The 22,461-nt window shown below is 41.5% G+C and overlaps 1 protein-coding gene across 14 annotated transcripts in view; it reads right to left on the bottom strand.

Moving 5' to 3' along the window:
• MAGI1 (membrane associated guanylate kinase, WW and PDZ domain containing 1) overlaps positions 1-22,461 on the bottom strand; it is a 639,776-nt gene that overhangs the window by 299,449 nt on the left and 317,866 nt on the right. The window lies entirely within an intron of this gene.

Genomic DNA, 22,461 nt, shown 5'->3' with positions numbered 1-22,461 from the left:
AACTGAGGGTTGATGGAAGGAGGTGGGTGGGGGATGGGCGGGGGAGTGATGGGTACTAAAGAGGGCACTTGTTGGGTGTTGCATGTAAGTGACGAATCACTGAATTCCACTCCAGAAATCAGTATTGCACTGTGTGTTAACTAAAATTTAAAGTAAAAAAAAAAAACAAAACTGAAAACCCCACAAAGTTCCCTAATTGAAGTTTTACAAGAGGAAGAACATCTTTATACTATTTTTTAAAGATTTTATTCATTTATTCATGAGAGCTAGAGAGAGAGAGAAGCAGAGGGAGAAGCAGGCTCCCCACAGAGCAGGGAGCCCAATGCAACACTGGATCCCAGGATCCCGTATCACAACCTGAGCCGAAGGCAGATGCTTAACCAACTGAGTCAGCCAGGTGCCCTCTTTATACTATTCTTAAGGTATACTGCAGAAATTCTGAAATATTTCTCCTTATGTTTTTACCCCTTCTATGGCCAGACAATGAATGAATTCTCTGAAGTGATCTGGAAGTAAAGTTTAAAATACTTGCCTCAAATTTCCTGATGCTTCATATTTTATCTCAAAATTTTGAATGAATTTTGCACTGTGCACTAGAGTAATCGATGTCTGGTACTCTAAAAATATTTAAGAGTATTTACTGTTTGATTGCTCATGTTTTACCATCAAATATTTGGGTTACATTGATGATTCTTTTGAGGGTACCACATCTTGCCCCTGGTTTCAGGGAAGCCTCGATACTTACAACCTCCAGAAATGCGCTTGCCCCATTCTGAGAAAAACAATCATGAAGTCAACCTCTGCTCTGCTGCAGGGGCTCTGTGCCTACACTAAGCCTCATTATCCTTCTGTGTACTTGCACGAGGCCTCTTAGGGTGCTTCTAGCTCAGGCAACCTCTGCAACAATGGCTATCACACACGCAAGAGGCAAGCTTGACTCTTCTTGCTACTAGCAAGCCACAGGTGCACACCGTTACAAAATGGTGTGCAGAAAAATGTAATAATTCTACTATTTTATGTAATAGAAAATTAGGCTAATGAAATATTGTAAATAGCCATTCCCTGTTTCCTATGTATTCCTAAAAGCTGCTATATTCAAGCTGGCAACATAAAAAAGCTCCACCCTCCCCCATTCTCCTCATTAGCAAAATGGGGAAATGCCTTACATGTGGGGTAATATTTAAGCATACACCGTAACTTAATATGGACCAACTTAGAGGGGCATCTGGCTTGCTCAGTCAGAAGAGTGTGCAACTTTTGGTCTCAGGGTCATGAGTTCGAGCCCCATGTGGGGTACAGACATTACTTAAAAAAATAAAATCTTACGGGGCCCTTGGGTGGCTCACTGGGTTAAAGCCTCTGCCTTCGGCTCAGGTCATGATCTCAGGGTTCTGGGATCGAGCCCCGCAGGGGGCTCTCAGCTCAGCAGGGAGCCTGCTTCCCCCTCTCTCTCTGCCTACTTATGATCTCTCTCCATCGCTGTCAAATAAATAAACAAAATTTTTAAAAAAATAAATAAAAATAAATAAATAAATAAAATCTTATACGATTTTTTTAAAAGATAGACTTAGAGCTCAAGGGTGGGGCAAAAGTGGATACTAAAGCCTGAAGCAGCGACCACATCAAAAGAGGTCTCAAAGAAAGAACTCTTAAAAACTCAACAATAAGAAAACAACCCAATTAAAAATGGGCCCAGGATCTTAACAACACAACAGCAAAACAGATATACAGGTGGCAAATAAGCGGAAGAAAAGGTGCTCCAGGGCATCGGCTGTCATGGAAATGCAAATTAAAACAAGGAGACACCACTATACACCTGTTCGAATGGTCAAAATCTAGAACGCAGACAACATCAACTGCTGGCAAGGATGTAGAGCCACAGGAACTCTTACTCGTTGCTGATAGGAAGGAAAAGCTGTATGGCCACCTTGGAAGACAACTTGGAGGTCTCTTGCAAAACTAAACACACTGCTCTTGCAAACCTTAACACATTGTTACTGTAGTTTGCAGCAATCAAACTCCTTGGTATTTACCTAAAGGAGCTGAAAAATTATGCCCACCCAAATCTCTGCACACAGACATTTATGGCAGCTTTATTCATAACCAGCACATCACAGAAGCAACCACAATGTCCCTCAGCAGGTAAATGCATAAAGAACCTGTAGCACATCCAGGCAATGGAATATTATTCAGTGTAGAAAGGAATGAGCTATCAAGCCATGAAAAACCACTGAGGAACCTTAAATGTGCAGGACTAAGTAAAAGAAATCAATCTGAAAAGAAACATCCTGTATGATTCCAACTATATGACATTCTGGAAAAGGCAAAACGACGGAGACAGTGAAAGGATTGGCAGTTGGCAGGGATCAGGGAAGAGGGGAAGACTGCAGAGCCAGAGCACACAGGATTGTTAGGGCAGTGAAAACATTCTAACTACCACTGCTGACTACTACCTGCTAACTACCACTGCATGCACGACATTACACATGAGTCCAGACCCAAAGAATGTGTCTATAACGTCAAGAGTGAGCCCTCACGTAAACTATGGCCTCTGGGTCATAACGACAGCATCAGTGTAGATTCATCAGTTGTAACAAGTGACCCACTCTGGGTAAGGGGGGAGGCTTTGCACACGAGGGGACAAGGAGGACACAGGAACTCTGTATCTTAATTTTGCTGTATACCTAAAACAGGTCAAAAAAAGAAACTCTTACAAATGAGCGCGCGCGCACGTGTGTATGCAAAGAAAAAAGATGTTAAGGAGCTTAGATTTCCCCACTTGGTGGCCTGTGGAGTTTTCACACTCTGACAAGTCCAAGGAGGTAATGCACCAGGGTGGAGAAGTCAATCATGGCGTGATAGCATGAGGCCTTCCGTTAACATTCTCACAAACACTGAAGAGCACAAACCTTCCAATGTTTTTTCAAGAACAAGTGCATCTTCCCTATGATCACAGACACTCCCAGAGCCAAAAGGTGCCAATGAAACCCTACACATGGGAACTCTAGTCTCAGGACAAGGGGCAAAGGGTAAGAGACTGAGCATCCACACTAATCCCTTCTTTCTCTCTTTCACAGACACAATTCAGCCTCCCCAGGTTCTAAAGCAGCTTCTTCCAGACAAGCTTCCCCATGACCTTTCCCCTAAAGCGACACCCCATCCCTCCACCCAAACCCAGAAAACAAAAAGGAGCATTCCAATCCGCCTTTCACCTGTTCCCTATCCCCACTCCGGGCCTGTGCCAGGTGTCCTCCAGTCTGAAGGCTGCCCACCACACACCCTGCTGTATAATTCAGAATCTGGTATGCTTCCCAGTCTAGATCAGTAGTCTAAATTTGTACTACCACAAAAGCTTCGAGCGATTAATCAGTTGCAAATCAAATATTAAAAATGAGGATTAATCTCATCACTGCCTGACAGATGCATTTAGTGTTAATAAATAAACTTCAAACTTCCTGCAGACACTGCAAAGTGCATTCCCAATTTGCTTTTGCTCCTGGTGCCTACTAAGGAGGAGGGGGAGAGCACCATTGATATTCTAAGGCTGCACTTCAAGTATTCAAGCAGTGGAGGCTCTGCTCTATCTCATAAGAAAAAAGCATCAGAAATTAGAGGGGCCGAAACATTATGACCGATGCTCTCTGATCTCCCTAACGAAACTTCAAATATACCGTCAGACCCAATCCCATCGTATGGGCAGTGAGATTCATGAGGCCAAATAAAAATACCGTTATGATATTCAGGGACATGTGCAATCGAAGGATAGATGAAAAACTCCATATGTTTGGGGTTTTCAGTATAATTTAAAACAGCAACATACTGGCCTGAAAAATGGAACCCCCATGGCCTCCAAACTTCAAGGATAATGGAAGATGCTTGGTAAGAATAAACCAGTTCAGAAAACTGAATTCATCAGTTTCAAAGTAATTTCTGCCGAAGCACAAATGGCAATTTAAAAATGGGCTAAACTGCCAGAAAAATACTACTTGAAAGTTTAGTAATAGCACATTAGAGCACACATATAAAAGTTACATCTTGTACACCTGAAAGGAATCATAGGCTATTATTGTAGCAATTATACTTCTATTTTTAAAAGTCAGGTATCATGGAGTGTGTAAAACTATGCAGAGGGGCAAGAGGAGGCATATAACACTGTAGCACTGTGAATTCAACGGCATATTAAAAACAAAACAAACAAAACTCAAACCAACCATGAGCCAAGTAGTACTTAAACCAGAAAACTGAAGGAAAGTATAATAAAAAGACCCACTGGGGTCTGCAAAACACATATTCTGGCATACTTTTAGTATAGCATGATGACATTTATACTATTATATTTAATAGTGAATTCTGGAAACAGAGAGGAGTTATACAATGATGACCGATCTATACAAAGAAATTCTACATAACTGTTAGAAAGGACAAGACTTACACACTCGCAATCATGAGAGGAAAATGGACCCTAAAGGAAATGGATGGAAACTACAGTCACATTTTTATAAACGCCACAACCATGTACACGTACATATGTCTATATTTAAAGTAAGAAGCATGGAAAGGCATACAGTGAACAATTACACGTGGTTAGCTCTGGGGAAAGAAATTGGAGCAGAGGCTTGTTTTTACTCCAGAAATTTCTGAAATCTAAGATTTTTTTTAATGAACATATTTCTTTCATATTTAATTTGTAATTTGTAATTAAATAAATAAATGTGTGTGTGTGTGTGTGTGTGTGTGTGTGTGTGTACACACATACATACAAACTCTGGAAGCTAAGAGGGGGGAAAAAAAACACCCCTGAATTAGAAACACAGAATGAGAACCAGCCCAGACAGGTCATCTAGGGAAGGATGTCCACCACCTCCATCAAAGACAACGCTCCTTTTTACGAAGGCTCTGGGGAACAAGAGGGCAGAGTTTCTGGATAATCTAGTCGATTGTTACACAATCTCATTGGGGAACAGGCCTTTTATCTACGCCCTTCTCCTCATGCTCAGCTCAGGGCCAATCCGTTTCTACTTTCCTCAGGAGCTATAGAAAACAGATGGTCACACCATCTTTTGAATTTGTCAATGAATCACACAAAACCAAAAGCATTTTTCTGGAGGGACAATATTGCGTCTGACAATACAGAGTGACATATCCCAGTGTGCTCTTCACACGGGAACTTACTAGACTTCATTACTAATGAGCTACTCAATGGGGTTCTACCAGATGTATTTAATTTAATAAAAACAAGTATTAATTCAGGGTCTCCCATGCACTTAGTATTTTATTATGAGCTGTGGAGGGTCCTTTAGAAATGTAAAATATCATGGTTGGGAGGGAGAACATGATAACAGGGGGATAAACAATGCAGATTACTTCAAAATTAATTAGGAGAATGCACTCATTTTTTACTATTATTATTGAAGCATGAACAACATGTTTGGAGTTGAGCCTCAGACAAACAGGGTTGAGGAGAGAGAACTTGAAAGACTTTTTAAAATTGTACTATTTGGGGGGCACCTGAGTGGCTCAGTGGGTTAAGCCTCTGCCTTCGGTTCAGGTCATGATCTCAGGGTCCTGGGATCCAGCCCCACATCGGACTTTCTGCTCAGTGGGGAGCCCGCTTTCCCCCATTCTCTCTGCCTGTCTCTCTGCCTACTTGTGAGCTCTCTCTGTCAAATAAATAAATAAAATCTTTAACAACAACAAAAAAAATGGTACTATTTTGTCTTGCCTTCCTTTTAAAAGCTTTTGATATTTACTATTTGCCGGCAAGATCCAACAAGCGTTGAAAAGGAGAGCCAGAAAGTGGGGCTAGGGCCAACAGCAAGGCAGACATAAGAAGACTAAGAAGTTTCTGCAGTCACTGAGGCACCCTGTGGGGACAGCTGGGTTGGGGGCAGGGGCCCAGTCATATCGATGAAGACTTGATCCAGTCTTCTGACAGACCAGCAAGGTTTGGGCATCCTCAACAAAAGGGGATGTTTCTGTCCATTACAGGAACAGTGAAAGAAAAATGTGAGATCCAGAACGTTGCTTAAGATAATGGAGAAGAAACTGTGTCAGGACGAGGAAAGAGGAAGGCAGTTTAAAAATGCAAAATGGGGTTGGGGTACTTGGTTGGCTGAGTCAGTTAAGTGGACAACTCTTATTTTCGGCTCAGGTCACGATCTCAGGGTTGTGGGATCGAGCCCTGAGTGGGGCTCTACGCTCCGCATGGAGTCTGCTTCAGATTCTCTCTCTCCCTCTGCCTGTCCCCCTGCTGGCTCTTTCTCTCTCTCTCTCTCTCTCTCTCTCAAATAAACAATCTTAAAAAAAATTCAACATGGGGGGGTGCACCTGGCTCGCTCAGTCAGTAGAGCATATGACTCGATTTCAGCATCATGAGTTCAAGCCCCATGCTGGGTATTAAGCTTATTTAAAAAAAAAAAAAAAAAAGTCAAAATGAGACCCAAATTTATCACTTAGTAGAGAGAATCACCAGTGTTACTGCTTCCCCCCTCCTTTTTTTTTTAATTTTATTCCTATGCCTCTTCCCTTTCTACACCTGTCAGCTTTCTGCAGTTAGAGTCAAAATATGGGGGTCACTTCTCCTTTTGCTCTTATCCTTTTATATCTCTCACTCTTTGTACCCACGTCAAAAGGTACAACCTTTCAAATGCCAAACGATGCAACTCTGCCCCAATTCAAATCTGTGAAGACACGAACTACAGAACAAAACATCAGAGAACATGTCATATATAAGGACACTCAAAACTCAACTAATTGTTGGTAGGCTGTGTGTGCTTCCTTCCTATTAAAAACATTAGCTACTCATACTGCAAAGTGAGAGGATTTTTGTGTTTTAAGTAGCCACTGTGTGGACCAAGAAATTAAATCAAAGTCTTTTTTGCTAACCAAATAAAAGTGAGTGTTGAGATGCCTGGGTAGTTCCGTGGGTTAAGCACCTGCCTTTGGCTCAGGCCATGATCCCAGGGTCCTGGGATTGAGTCCCACACTGGACTCGGAGCTTGGAGAGGAGCCTGCCTCTCCCCCTGCTTGTGCTCTCTCTGATAAATAAATTAAATCTTTAAAAAAATAAAAGAAAGGGCACCTGGGTGGCTCAGTGGGTTAAAACCTCTGCCTTCAGCTCAGCTCATGATCTCAGGGTCCTGGAATCGAGCCCTGCATCAGGCTCTCTGCTCAGCAAGGAGCCTGCTTCCTCCCTCTGTCTCTGCCTGCCTCTCTGCCTCTCTCCCTCCTTGTGATCTCTGTCTGTCAAATAAATACATAAAATCTTTTGAAAAATAATAAAATAAAATAAAAGTAAGTGTTACACAAGATCGAGTAACAACATAGTGGGGTTAAGGGAAACACACAGAAGTCCCTTGGTCCTATAAAGGGAGGGGATGATCCACAGGTCCTCAAGTCCACTCTACGATCTCGGCCTTCATAAAGACTCTGGGAAGCAACAGGCATATTTGGAAACACTGTCGCTGACCCACGGCTTGCCTTGCTGATGGACGAAGCTCAGGACCAGCTCAGTTTTCTTCCTGCTTTCGCTCATCAGCGCTTCTTTGCTTTCCAGATTTTCATTAGCCTCTTGTACTAACACTGAGCAAGAAAACTGTCAATTGCTCTCGTTATCTTTCCCACCCAGAAACTCAAAAGGCTTCTGAAAAGCTGCAAAATTCCACACATACTTACCCTGTGAACTTTGAGAACATCTCCTCAACTTGTCCCTTCTACTTCTAAGATAGTTATTTTCTATCCTCATTGACACCCAAATGAATAACTAGGAGCCCTCCAATCTTCCGCAGTGAATAACGGCCTTATGTCCGTGTTTCACTTGCTCAGGATTTCCTCCTCAATCATGTTGTTTCATTTCTCATCAGCTAAGCAGATCTGTGGGCAAACAAAATGGTTTTTTCCCTAGACGGTGGCATTTTAGCACTGAAAGGTTTCCATTCACCTGCCAACATCCTCTAGCTCAAAAACATGAATGTGGTATTCTCAACTGTCTCTATATTTTACACTTGCACGGAGTTTGACACGTAAATTACACAGAACGAGCTAGGTCTTACAATCTAACTTACAGGGATGACTTCATCGCAGGACCGTCCCTGCACAGGCACCCATGGTGATAAGAACTGCAGGTTAGGTTTCCCTAGAGATTCATTGATAAATCTTATTATTTCTTTACGAGTACTCCCACAGCGTCACGAAAGTCTCCCCCGGATGAATCAGATAACTCATTAAAAGGAAAAGAAAACAGGGGCACCTGGGTGGCTCAGTCAGTGAAGCATCTGACTCTAGATTTCAGCTCACATCGTGATGTCAGGGTCGTGGGATCAAGTCCCACATCTGGCCGAGTGCAAAATCAGTTTGAGATTCTCTCCCTCCCTCTCTTTCTCTCTCTCTGCCCCTCCCCTTGCTCACTGTCTCTCACTCTTGCTCTAAAATACGTACATACATACATACACAAAAAGAAAAAGAAAAGAAAAGAGGACAATTCCAAACCACAGGATGAGACAGAGAGAGCTTCCTGCAGATGGCTGTACATTACCTACCCATACAGGTGACTCAAGGCCACAGCTGAGTAATGTCTCTATTTTTGGTCAGCAGTTCTCAAATCCCACTGACTATCCATAAGAGAAGGAAAAATGTCACAGGAAACTTAATAGTCAAGGGTTCAAAAATTATTTTCTATTTTTCCTATAAAGTAGAATGAATTGGGGCATTTTTATTCAAAAGCTATGCTCAGATCTACCTTCTAATAGGTCTTGAGTTAAATGAGAAATGCGTGAATTTATGACTAAAATGTCAAACATTCCACAGAGTCCTTATTTATGCTGGAATGCATAGTAACAAACACACGCTAATGAAATATTTTAAGATCTCAATTTAATTGCCTTCTAAAATGAAATTTTTGGAGATATATAAATTGCTGGTATCATTACTTATGTGATTAAAAACTACTGCTAAAATTTTATAGCTTAAAGTGGTGATGCTACCCTAATCTTTTGCCATGGGACTGTATCATCATGGCACACATTCTCTAGAGGCAGAAGAATTACCAGGCACCAGGACTACTGATCAAGAGTAGGAGATAGGTGTGTAGGAAAACCCTCCATTGCTCCCACCTTCCCTCTACCCTCCAGAAAGAAGAGTACCTTAATGGTTGGAGAGAGTAAAGGGCATGTTAGTGGTCGCCAAACCAGGTGGTATTTTATTCTGCTTGTCTTTGTCCACAAGGCTATGGAATCTTTCCTATCTCCCTAGTTGTGAGAGGTTTTTGGGACACAGCAGGGTTATGGCTGTTATAGGACAAGGGCAGGCCCAGACAACAGAGACATTCTGGCCTTCTTTCTTCTCCTGATGAAGTGGTAGGAAGGCAGACAAAGCCTAGTTCCCATCCTAGTCCCAAAGCTTTCTCACCTCTAAATATGGGTTAGAAAGCTAGAATGACATCCTATAGAAAAAGGCCTTACACCTCAATGTTTTCCTTTGTACACTTCTCTTCCTTCATGAAATTAGATAGAATAACACTGGAACATCTCCCTTGGATACTCTAAACTCCCTCTGGCCAAGACAGACCAGTGGACAGCAGCCTAGGGTAGCTCTCCATCGACCACTAAGCAAAGCCTGGTGCTGTCACTCATTCCTTCCTTTTGGATTTGTCTCTGAGTGTGCTAAGACTACAGTTACCATATAATTTATCATCCAAACAGGGAAACTTGAGGGTCCAAGAGAGTATTTTAATAATTATACTGAGACAACCAGGGATATATACTAGAATTGCCCCAGGCAAACCAGGAAATTATGGTATGAGTTTTCTCATAATAGAGTGGAAAGACGGGATAGTCAAGTTTGAACTTTGGGAAGGAAAAAGGATTGGTTTTGGCCTACACTGGTTTCTAAGCAATTTTGGCTCACTGACAGGGCTCGGAAAAGGAGTTCTCCACAAGTCTGTAGGTCCAGCTGTGCTTAATCAAAATCAGTGGTGGGACTTGGGGACAAAAGCATCTATGTTCTTATACTTTGATTCATCATTCTGCGTAAGTGTCCCAGGAACTTTGAGAACACAATTAAGGCACTCCTAACTTATAGGTTAAAATATTATTAGATACACTTAAGAACATCCGTTGCATTATTTATGACACAAGAATAATTCTAAATCACTGACTCTGAATTTATTCCTTCTCTTTTCCAAAGCCTTTGGTCTTACTCATAGCCCACAATCTAGAAACAGCTGTCCCAAACACGCTATTCCCACAGAATCCCTGAAAAGTAACAAAGGACCTATATGACTTTGAAAGATAAAAATCATTACTCTACCCTGCCCTTATTTTTGAATGTGAGTTATAGAGTTTTCACTGTAAATGAACAACCCAAACATTTTTAAGAAAAAGACTCTTCGTATGTTTATATACCCAATGGGACAGACATTACAATTTACACTATCATTTTGCTGTCACATTGTTTGGACACATTTTCCAAAGAAGATAACTTCAAAAAACTTTCTGTTTAAATAAACACTGGCAGACCCTCTGAACTTATATTTATGCTGCAGTTCATGGAAACGCCAATGCAAAGCCATCTTGCTCTTGAACAGAACACCAGTAGAAGGCCAGTGAGTAATTCCATCCCTTACCCTGTTCACCATCATGTAGATTAACCTGAACAAAATGAAAAGAATTTAAAAATTAGATGACCACATGAGTACATGAGAACAAATCCATGGCAAGGTGTTAAGAGTTTGCAAGGCTAGGTGGGCATAAATACAATCATTCACATCCACAATTTTAATTTTTAGGGAATTTAGAGAGGGGGGGAAAAAAAAGAGAAAATCCCTTGGGAAAGGGAAAATGTCCCCTTAGTAATTGTGAAAAATAAAACCATACACCCCATCAGAATGGTGTTCTCTAGGCTAAGTCCACAAATGGGGGCTTGATGCTTAATCTAACCACAGTTTCAACTTCCCCCCAAAATGGAGTCTTAATAGCTCAGTCAGGAATTTTCAGATCCAATGAATCTGCCCCAATGCCTTCTCCATCCCAAAAGATGAAGCCATCTCTATGATAAGACCTCTTGCTCTTTCCCCTAAGGGAAAGCCATGAGGCGGAGGGTGGGAAGTGGGGAGTTGGGGGGTAGACAATCCTTTTCTTTTGCTAAAAACTTTCTTGTCCCACTCTCTTTCCTATAAAAACCTTCCATTTTGTACACCTTCTCAGAGCTCCCCTCTACTTGCGAGATGGGATGCTGCCCAATCCGTGAATCCTTTAATAAAGCCAATTAGATCTTCACAGTTTTGTTTTTTTTAACAAAATTTTCCAATTTTGTTTTTTCACAGTGACACAAAATATTCTCTTGGTGAGATACTTGAAAAATGAGTCCAGGGTTGAAAATAAGTATCATGGACAGGCGTGCAAAACCAGAAAAGAAGACCCAGACATAGGAAGCAGTCTGGCCCTCGCCTGGCAAAACCAATCCTGACAAAGAACAGAGAGGGAGGAATCACTCTACCCGGTATTTGAGTTCATTACATACCTCCAATAATCAAGACAGTGTGGCAGGGGCAGAGAGACAGATAAAAAAATCAATGGAACAAAATACAGAATGGACCTTTTTGACAAAGGTGCAAAAGCATCCAATAGAGGAAAGACAGGCTTCTCCACAAATGGGACTGCAACAAGTGGGCATCCACAGGCAAGAGAAGAAAAAACTGAATATTCACCTAAACATCATACCTCTTGCAATAACTTATTCAAAATGGACCATGAACTTAAATGTAAAACGTAAAACTATAAAACTTTAAAGAAAAAATTTTACTCTGGGAGCGAGCTAGGGCTAGTGTTATTAGAGTTATCATGCCTGACATCAAGGGCATGAAATACAGAAGAAAAAATTGATCCTTTGAACCTTGTCAAAATTAAAAACTTCTGCTCAAAGAAAGCCCATGTGGAGAGAATGAGAAAGAAGACGTACAGCCTGGGAGAAAAGATTTGCTAATCACGTGTGTGACAAAGGACTATATAGAATTTTCAAACCTCAAGATTTTAAAAAATGCAATTAGAAAATAGGCGAAGAGGGCGGCTCAGTGGATTAAGCCTCTGCCTTCGGCTCAGGTCATGATCTCAAGGTCCTGGGATCGAACCCTACATCTGGCTCTCTGGCTCTCTGGCTCATCTGGCTCCCCCCCACCCCACCTGCCTCTCTGCCTACTTGTGATCTCTGTCAAATAAATAAACAAAATCTTTTAAAAAACAAATAAATAAATCTTAAAAAAGAAATGGGCAAAAAACCTGAACAGACACCTGACTGAAGAGGATATACAGATGGCAAGCATCCAAGAAGATGCTCCATGTTGTTACTATGTATGCAGGTATTGTTAAGTATCAATATTACTGCGTGCAGAAAAAGCAAATTTAAATGACAGTGAGATCACTTCACACCTATCAGAACAGAGAAAATGAAAATAGTGACAATACCATATGCTGGCGAGGATATGACCAAACTGGATTATACTCGCAAATTGCTGATGAGAATAGAAAATAGTACACTCTGGAAAACAGTTTGTCAGTTTCTTAGAAAACTAAACATCTGAACAGCAATCAAACTCTTGTGAATTTACACACCCCCCAAAAAGGGAAAATCTTTATTCAGAAAGCAGGAGGGGGGAGGGGGAGAACCACTAAAAACCCGTTTGCAAATGTTCATAGCAGCTTTATCTGTAATAGCCAAAAACTGAATTCAGGCAAGATGCCCTTCAAAAGGCAAGTGATTAAGAACACTGGGGTGTGTGTGTGTGTGTGTGTGTGTGTGTGTGTGTGTGTGAGATAACATACCCGATTCAGAAATGAAAAAAGGGCAGGCCTCTGATACTGACACAACTTGGATAAATCTCCAGAGTCAGTCCCAACCGCAAAAGGTTAACAGGTCTTATTACTCTATTAACATAAAAGTTTGAAATGACAAAATTTTTAGAAATGGAGAACAGACTGCCAGGGAGGCAAGTGGGAAGTGGGTGTGGCCATAAAAGGGCAGCCACAGGGCGCCTGGGTGGCTCAGTGGGTTAAAGCCTCTGCCTTCGGCTCAGGTCATGATCCCAGAGTCCTGGGATCGAGCCTCACATCGGGCTCTCTGCTCAGCGGGGAGCCTGATTCCCCCTCTCTCTGTCTCTGCCTGCCTCTCTGCCTACTTATGATCTCTGCCAAATAAATTTTTAAAATCTTAAAAAAAAATAAAAGGAGGGGCAGCCACAGGGATACCTTGTGATTCTGGAACTGCTCAGGATCTTGACTGTGGAGGTGGACTTGCTGACATAGACAGGTGATAAAGCTCCACAGAAGTCAATGCAATGAGTTCTGAGTCCAAGCAAATGAGTCTACACAAATGAGTCCAAACAAAAGCAGAGCAATCTGAGTAGGACCCGTAGACGGTATCAACGTCAAAATGCAGATGCAATACTTGCTGTCGTTTTGCAAAATGTTACCATGAGTGGAAACCAGGCAAAGTGTACCAGGGATCTCCCTATACTATTCTGTGAAACTGCATGTGAATATACAGTTACCTAGAAATTTTCTATTAATAAAAAAAGTGTTAAAAAAGGAAACATTGTTACAATGTGTACGTTATAATATGAAGTAAAAACACTAGCATATGAAAGTAGTGGAACTATTCTAGTTTTGTTAAGATGTAAGCATGTGCTTGTGTATTTCTACATTAAATAAAAGATTAGGGGGCGCTTGATTGAGCCCCCTCAATTAGGGGGCTAACCGATTGGTCAGCCGACCCTTGGTTTCTACTCAGGTCATAATCTTTAAAAAGAAAAAGAATTGAAGGAAATACTTGTTAGTGGCTGTCATTTCCAGGTGCTGGTTTTATGCATATTTAGTTTTTTTTTTCTCAAATTTTTATTTAATTTTTCAAGTATTCATAACAAATATATTGTTTCTATGCCCCAGTAGTATTAAAAATACTTGATATCAAAAGGGGAAAAATCATCTGTAATGTATATATTTCTCACCAAGCACAATATCAAAGAATACAGCTTCTCTGTGGGGTTAAAATATTTTAAGTTAAGAAACCAGGTTAGGTGGGAATGTTGAATTTAGAAAGGATAGTCCCTTGAGCATAAATGTCTCTTGTGATGCAATGAATGAAACACAGTCTACAGATTCATATTTTCACTCAGCCAGTCCCATCTTTTCTGTTTTAGAAAGAAGGCTTACAGTAGAAGTGTGAGACACAAATGCAGAACATCAGAGGATTACACGGTCCTGCGTTAACAGCTCTCTTACTTTCTGGTGTCAGGAGAAGGCTAACCGGACTGACACGCGAAATACAGGACCACTGGGAGAGGTCCAAACAGCTGCAAAAACAATTCAGCCTCTGGTCCTAGTGTTAAAAGAAGCAAGAGACCCAATGGAGTCACGCTTGCAAAGCCTCGAGTCAGCAAACCCAGACTTCATACCTAACACAACAGCAGTCTCAACCTCTCCCAGGAACAGAACCTTGAACCAGCCAACCTGGACTTTCCTGATCAGCACAGTGAGGTCATCCTTAATGGGATGAACTCTATCCCCCAGAGGAAGGTTACTTAAGCCCAAAACAATCCACTCTTCGCTAATAAACTTCTTCTAACCCACCCCACGCCCCACCCCACCTTCTGTCTGTCTTTAAAAATCTTTCCTTTCTGTAGCTCTTGGGAGCTCCTTTCTCTGAGCTAGACAGGATGCTGCCTGATTCATGAATCACTGAATAAAGCCAATTCGATCTTGAAATTTACTCAACTGAATTTTTGTGTGTGTGTGTGTTTTTTTTTAACAGTAGGAAGTTAGACTTACTTATATATATATATTTTTTCCCCCAAAAAATTCTCTCCATTTGCTTCAGTTTCTTCCCCGGCCTGCATTTAACACCCTCTTGCAACACAGTACAAAACAAATCTGTCAGCTGCAAATATGGCCCTAGCAACTTTTTCCCCAATTACTAGGGTAACAAAGTGAACAGCAGAGAATACACCCCCAAAAAGAATGTGCCATGCTGCTGTCACGTGCTCTGCAATGTGACTATTTCCTTTGAGCCCCTAAAGAAACTATAGTCACATCACACCCAAGAACCTCCCTGTGACCTATTCCCATTTGTTGGTCTTTGGGTTCAGAAGTTCTCAACAGATGGTACCTCCTTGCAAGCGGGCGTCTCGGCTATCGGTGGGGGTGTTTTCTGAATATAGAGACAAAAGGAATGGTCGCAGGCAACTGAAAGGCAAAACTGCGATAGGGCAGGCAAGGTGTCTCAAAGTTCTGTGTTAGGGCACACGTAACTTAGGACTGCCCCAGTGGTCGGTAAATGGAACGCCAAGCATCTGAGCCTAGAACCTTCCTTTGGTTCACATAAATGCAAAGCATTTTTTTTTTACAGTTTTAATATAGACCATATGCAAAATTGTACAGAATGAGAAAAAAATGCTACTTTGCTTTGGAAGGATCGTTTCCCATTTCAGAAAACTGCACCAGCAACAGCAATGACGCTTCTAGATTTCAAGAGCCCATTCGCTCCATCTGTAGCCATGGGTTTTAGAGCTGATGCATTCACAGGGATTCTAGCACCTAGTACCTCCTTATGCCCTTTGGAGCCCCGCTAGTCAAAGTGGGGTCTAAGACCAGTGCTAGCCTCACTGGGGAGTTTGCTAGAATCTCGGGTCTCTCCCCAGAGCTGTCAATCAGAATCTGCATTTTAACAAGACTCCCAAGAAAAGCACAGCCCTAGGGAACTTGCACCAATGCGTACATTACATGTACTGCAATAAAGCACCATTTATTATAAATTCCTCCCTTTGATTTTTATTTTCTAGAGTTAGGTCACTATAGGACTTAAAGAATTGGATATATTAAAGGATGTATCATCCATTAACTTTGTTTTAGGAAAATAAAAGGAACCCTAAAAATATTTATTATAAAACAGGGAGTCACTGAGTTGAGAAATCCTGAGTACAAAATCAGTTACTCACTGCCAGCTCTGTTTGTAGCTGGGTGTTTCTACATTAACCCTAGCCCTAGAAAAAATAGGGGAATTGAAGCTGACTACAAAGGAAACGAATGTGATTTTCCTTGGCTGATTTCTGTGCCCCAAATTGCCCTTGTTGAGACAATGTGATATTATGTCACTAAAACGTGACAACAAGTACAATTTGCCACTCACACATGTAAACATCTGGAAACATACTCCCTCGGAAATCCAGACACCAATGCCTTTAAGAGAAGAACAAATAATCCATAAACCCTTCTCTTGAACAGTCTTATTACTTGATAAAGGAGTCCACACCTAGGGCTCTATTGGGGAGGTAAGTCCATGCTTTTATCAGAGAAGCTTTTGTTTGAACTGAAGGAAAAACAAGATTGAATGGTCCCAGGATACTGTCAAAGGGAACGCAGGTTCCATGTTCCCAACAGCCAAACTGTCCAGCCAACAGCTCAAATGAGCATTTTACTTTGAAAACTAGACCAAGTGTCTTCTCCTCAACCTGCCTTTTCCCTTTTGCTCTGTTATTTCAGTTAAGGACAACCCCCACCCCCACCCCCCGCAACATACACACAAGGAAACCAACCCAATTTCCTAGTTCTACAACAATGAAAAAACTCACTGAGAATCAACTATGTGCTATTTACAACATCAGCACCTAATTATTTAACACATGTAATCAGTTGCAGCTTCACAAACTAGAAGCTCAGTTAATTGAAATCTTTTGCACTGGCAAAGAGGTTTTCATAAGCCAACAAGCTAAAGGCAGACGAACGGCATACCCATTATTTTTATATGCCAGGCATACACTTCTGCTTCTTTGGGCCAAAGCACTTCCATTTTCTTCTAGGATGCATATCCCACGTCTCTTCCTTGGGTCGGTTCATGTGGCTTCCATTGGGTTGACCCTACCCCTTGGTATAAGTGAAGCAGGCTATCCAACCTTGCCTACCTCAGGACTGAGAGGCGGTTCAAGGAAGGGAGTCTCAGGACCCAAACCAAGCCAATGAGATTAAAATCTGGAACTTTGTTGGAAGAATGGCAAAGAGAAGTTCAATTTCCAGTGCTAATGCTAAGTGAGTAGACCTAGTGGAGTCCATTTGCTCACACAGGCAAAGATCTTCCTCAAGAATCAAATGACTGGTGAGAAAAAGAGAATCCAGCTGACAGAGCAGCAGACGCTTTCACACTTTTTTTTTTCCCTTTTTGGTCAAAGGCAGTTAGAGTTGGTTTTCTGACACTTGCAAGAAAGAAAATACAAATGCTCCAAGTTTTATTTTCTTTTGATTGCTGAGTTTAGAAAAACAAAAAAAGCAAAACAACAAGACTTCTAGCCAGATCTATATGCTTCAACCACAATAACAGTCTATATTAAAAACTGATCTTTGTGAGGACGCCTATGAAACGCCACAATACAATACTAAGAATTCCTGTATGGGAAGGGATGAAATTCTGATAAGTATACCCCCTCTCACCAAAGCAGCAAAACGTGTGAGCTAACTTTAGACTGTCTGGAGAGACCATTCTCAAAGAGTCTTTCTCAGGGGGCACCTGGGTGGCTCAGTGGGTTAAGCCTCTGCTTTCAGCTCAGGTCATGATCCCGGGATCCTGGGATCGAGCCCCGCATCTGGCTCTCTGCTCAGCGGGGAGCCTGCTTCCTCCTCTCTCTCTCTGCCTGTCTCTCAGCCTACTTGTGATCTCTGTCAAATAAATGAATAAAATCTTAAAAAAAAAAGAGTCTTTCTCAGGACATCAGTCCCTTAAAAAAAAAGGGTTTGGGGCAAACGTGTGTGCAGGTCTGCGTATTATCTTCCCTACTTGTAAAGTCCGGGTGTCTATTAGCGTATGAAGGGCGCTGTGAAGTTATGCATTTCAGAAACCTGCTTCTCAGTGTTCTCTGACCTCCTAACTTTCCTTTATTCTTGTAACTTTTATTTATTTCGTTTTAGGAATGGCCAGCAACATTTCACAAGGAAATCACTGCACTCAAGGACCTACCCGCTCCAGCCCTAGTCCTGCTCTTGCCAGTTTGCTGCTGGATGGGCAAAAGGTAAGAACCGTGATTGTCAAGACCTAACAGAATGTGAAAGCCCCTCTCAGCACATCACACAATAATACACTTCCAGAAATTATACTGTCGGCGCTGTGGTACAGCTATTAATCTTGTTTTGGGGAGCGTTGTGGCCATTGGTGGCCCCTGGTGCACGTGTGAGCAAAAAGAAAAAGGTGTGTGTAACCGAAATTACCCCAGAAAATAGGGCTTAAACCAATTCCAACTTAATGACTTTCCAGTAGAAGCTGAAACGCCGCTTTATACGACCAAAGAGTATTTGATTTAATCATCAGAGTCAACGTGCTGCATTTCTGAGCAGAATAAAATTCAAGTTGGAGCTAATGACTCCAGAGTTGAAATGTAAAATTCTGTATTTGTGAGTTAATCACATGACCCTAATATTAGTTGAGCTGAATCAAGTAGACAAGTATAAGCAAAGAATTTTTTTTTAATGTGATCCTAGATCAGATATGCCAACTTGGACACAGAAAAAAGAGAACTCAAAGAAAAAAAGCTCAATGTCAGAACAGGTGATACAAATGAATGTTTTAAACGTGTTGATGGGGATGCCTGGGTGGCTCAGTTAAATGGCTGCTCTTGGTTCAGGTCATGAACCCGGGGTCCTGGGATCGAGCCCCGCATCGGGCTCCCTGCTCAGCGAGAAGCCTGCTTCTCCCTATCCCACTCTCCCTGCTTCTGTTCCCTCTCTCTCTGTGTCTCTCTCTGTCAAATAAATAAATAAAATCTTTATAAAAAATAATAAATAAATGTGTTAATGGTCAACAAAGTACAGTATCTTAAATTCATACTTGTATGCACATTCATTTACTTAATAGATATTTATTGATGGTCTACTCTGAGCTGCGTGCCGTGTTAGGTGACGGGGAGAGAGTGGTGAGCAAAATCAGACTCTCTCTTTCTCTCAGGTCATTGGTTGAATTGTGCTCCCACCTCTACCCCTGAAAATGCATATGCTTAAGTCCTAACCCCCGGTACCTCAGAATGTGACTGTATTTGGAATTAGGGTCTTCAAAGAAGTAATTAAGTTAAGATGAGGTCATCATAGTGAGACCTACTCCAATATGCCTAGTGTCCTTCCTTATGAGAAGAGAAAATAAGAACACTAAGAGGCAAGACCATGCAGAGACACAGACAGAAGATAGCCATCTACAAGTCAAGGAACGAAGCCTCAGAAGAAACAAACCCTACTGATACCTTGATCTTGGATTTCTAGGCTCCAGAATTGTGAGAAAACAAATTTCTGTTGGTTAAGCCACCTAATCTGTGATACTTTGTTATAACAACCCTAACAAACCAATAATACATTTATAAAGCTTAAATTTCAGGGGCACCTGGGTGGCTCAGTAGGTTGGATGTCTGACTCTTGGTTTTGGCTTGGGTCATGATGTCAGGGTCGTGGGATTGAGGCCCAAGTGGGATTCTGCACTCAGCGGGGAATCTACCTAGGATTCTCTCTCTCCCTCGTCCTCTGCCCCCCTCCCCACCCCGCTTCCACACTCCCTGTCCCTCTCTAAAATAAATTTAAAAATCTTTAAAAAAAATAAATAAATAAAGCTTAAACTCTGTTTGGAGAGCCAGACCTTGATCAAGTAATCACACAAAAACAATAAAAGCTGTTCCTATAACTGACTTGGTGCAGTGCGAGCCTACAAAAGGAGCTGTAACAGAAGAGAGTGACCTGATAGAGAAGACCAAGAAGGTCTTCCTTCCCCTGGAAAGGGTAGGAGAAGAGGTAACAAAGTGAGAGGGGATGGGACATACATTCTAGGCAGAATGCACCAGATGTGCAAAGGCCCTGTGGAGAATATGAAGGACCAATGACAAACCATATGGCTTGTGGAGATAGGGGGATGGCAGGTAATAAGAGGCCAAGCCACATTGTTCAAGATAAGGAAGGAGTTACTACTACAATCATATTCCCAGGGTCGGAGAACCTGGATGGAAGAAATTACATTGTGATTTTCATTAACCTTTAACTAAAACTCAGCAGTTCCATCTATTATGAATCTTGGCAACAAATCTTGATACATTATAGTAATATCTGCAATTTTTTCATGAGTAGAAATTGTAAGTATTTTCATATCATGTTGGGTTTTTTTAGACATCTTGAAATTTGTGTCATTATTACTTTGAAATTATAAAGTTACTGTGTCTTGTTACATAACACATTTAAAGAAGCTCATATATTACTTCTATGATCCATGTAGCACATATGAAAAATATTTTGCTAACTGTATTTAAATATAACACTTTCCTTTGTTGTGTTATTTTATGCAGTTAAAAATAGTATTCTGAGGGGCTCCTGGGTGGTTCAGTGAGTTAAGCCTCTGCCTTCAGCTCAGGTCATAATCCCAGGGTCCTGGGATCAAGCCCCACATCAGGCTTCCTGCTCAGCAGAGTCTGCTTCTCCCTCTTTCTCTGCGGCTCCCCCTACCTATGCTCGTGCTCTCTCTCCCTCTCTCTCTCTGCCATATAAATAAATAAAATCTTAAAAAAATATATTATTCTGAGAAGGTTCCATAGGTTTTGCCAAACTGTATGAAGGGTCCAGGCACAAAAGTTTAGGACCTCTTAAGATCCCTGTTTTGTTTTTATTCGAAGATGAATTACTAGTGCCTCACTTGGGTAAGTTTTTTTAATTCTTTTAAGCCTTGGTTCTCTCATCAGTGAAATGGGGATTAATAATATTCTCTCTATCCAATACAGTGGATCAAAGGAGTTAATATAAGCAAAATGCTTAAATGGTGCTCAGATTTAGTAATGCTTAATAAAGATACTGTTTTATTATTGATGAGAATGCACCGTGGTGTTTTAGTAGAGGGAATGACATGATGGTCAAGCTTACACTTTGAAGATCATTCTGGCTCTAATACAGAATGTCTGAAAGGGGTCAGAGCAGCGACCAGAATAGGGGACAGTCATGGCAGTGTTGCATTTAAAGAATCTCCTAATCTAATATGAAACTTTTTAGTAGAGGAAACAGTTTTTCAAGGCAAATCTTAAGTAGAAGCCAGAGACATAAATCAGACAGATGAAGAGCTGTTCCAGCCGAAGCTGGGTGTGGGGCCGAGTCACACAGCACAGCATTTCTCTCTCCTCCCAATCCATTTGGACACCCTTATAAGATACCCCTACATCTACAAAGACCATAATTTGGAAACTGTTCATGATTATTTTCTCCTAGGACAATCCTGTGATTCTGTGTTGCCAAAACCACTAAATAACACCAGGTTCTCACAAACTGTAAGATCATCCATTTTTAGGTTTCCTTGCAGGTTAAGTCTTGGTTCATTTATTCGAAAGTATGTGTTCGGGCTCCCTGTGTGCCAGGCACTGTTCTAGACACTGGGGACAGAGCTGCACTTAGAGCAGTAAGCAGAAAAATTGGGGGCTGGGGAGAGGAGACAGAAAACAGATGAAACAAAATAAATGTATTTAGAAAGATGTTGATGCAGATTAACATCTGTATGGCCATGATAGTGTAACTAGTGACAAGCATATCTTATTTCTTGGCACCCCAGCCTAATTTTAGTAATATTCTAAACCAGCTCCCTGAGTTTCTTGTACCTAATGAGCTTCATTTTTGTTGTAATATTTACTGCTTTTTATTTCATAAAAGTATACCACTATTTTCCTATCCTACCTTTATTTTAAATTATTTACTTTTTAAAAAGATTTATTTATTTGAGAGAGAGAGTGCACACAAGGTGGGAAGGGGCAGAGAGTCTGAGAGAGAATCCTGAGCAGACTGCCCATTGAGTGCGGAGCCTCACAAGGGCCATCCCAGGACCCTGAGATCACAACCTGAGCCAAAGTTAAGAGTTGGATGTTTAACCAACTGAGCCACCCAGGCTCCCCTCCTATCTTTACTTTAAACGCCCTCTGTCAATAGGAAAGTTTGTGGTCTCTATTTTTTCTCTCTCCCCTTTTCTCCTAGTATTTTTTTTTTTTGGTGTTTGTTATTCTTTGAACAACATCCCTATCTCTCTTCAACCTGCTAATAACCAAGCAATCAGCTCGGCACTGTCGGTTGGAGCCGTGGCAAATATCTCCATCTTCAGTCCAGCTGCTTGGGAAAGCATCAAACGGGCCAGCATCCCCATATTCTGATCCCTGAACCTACAGGATGAAAATTTTATTTAAATTCTAGGTGTAAGATGGTCAAGTAGGGGAAAAAAGAAAGTAAGCTCTATAAAGGCAAAGACTGCATCTGTTTTGTTCACTGTTTTAGGACCAGACTTCAAAAGGGCATTTGGTTAAAGGAAGGGAGGGAGGGAAGGGTGGACAGATAGGTGGAGAGATACGTAGATGGATGGAAGGGAAAATAGGTAGATGGAAAGAAGGATGAGTAGATGGATGGCTGGATGGAAGGAAAGAAGGAAGGGAGGGAGGGA

This window comes from Neovison vison, chromosome 6 (genome assembly GCF_020171115.1).
Source record: "Neovison vison isolate M4711 chromosome 6, ASM_NN_V1, whole genome shotgun sequence".
Lineage (NCBI taxonomy): Eukaryota > Metazoa > Chordata > Mammalia > Carnivora > Mustelidae > Neogale > Neogale vison.
Note: the sequence above shows the minus strand (reverse complement) of the source record. Positions and strands in the feature narration are given on the sequence as shown.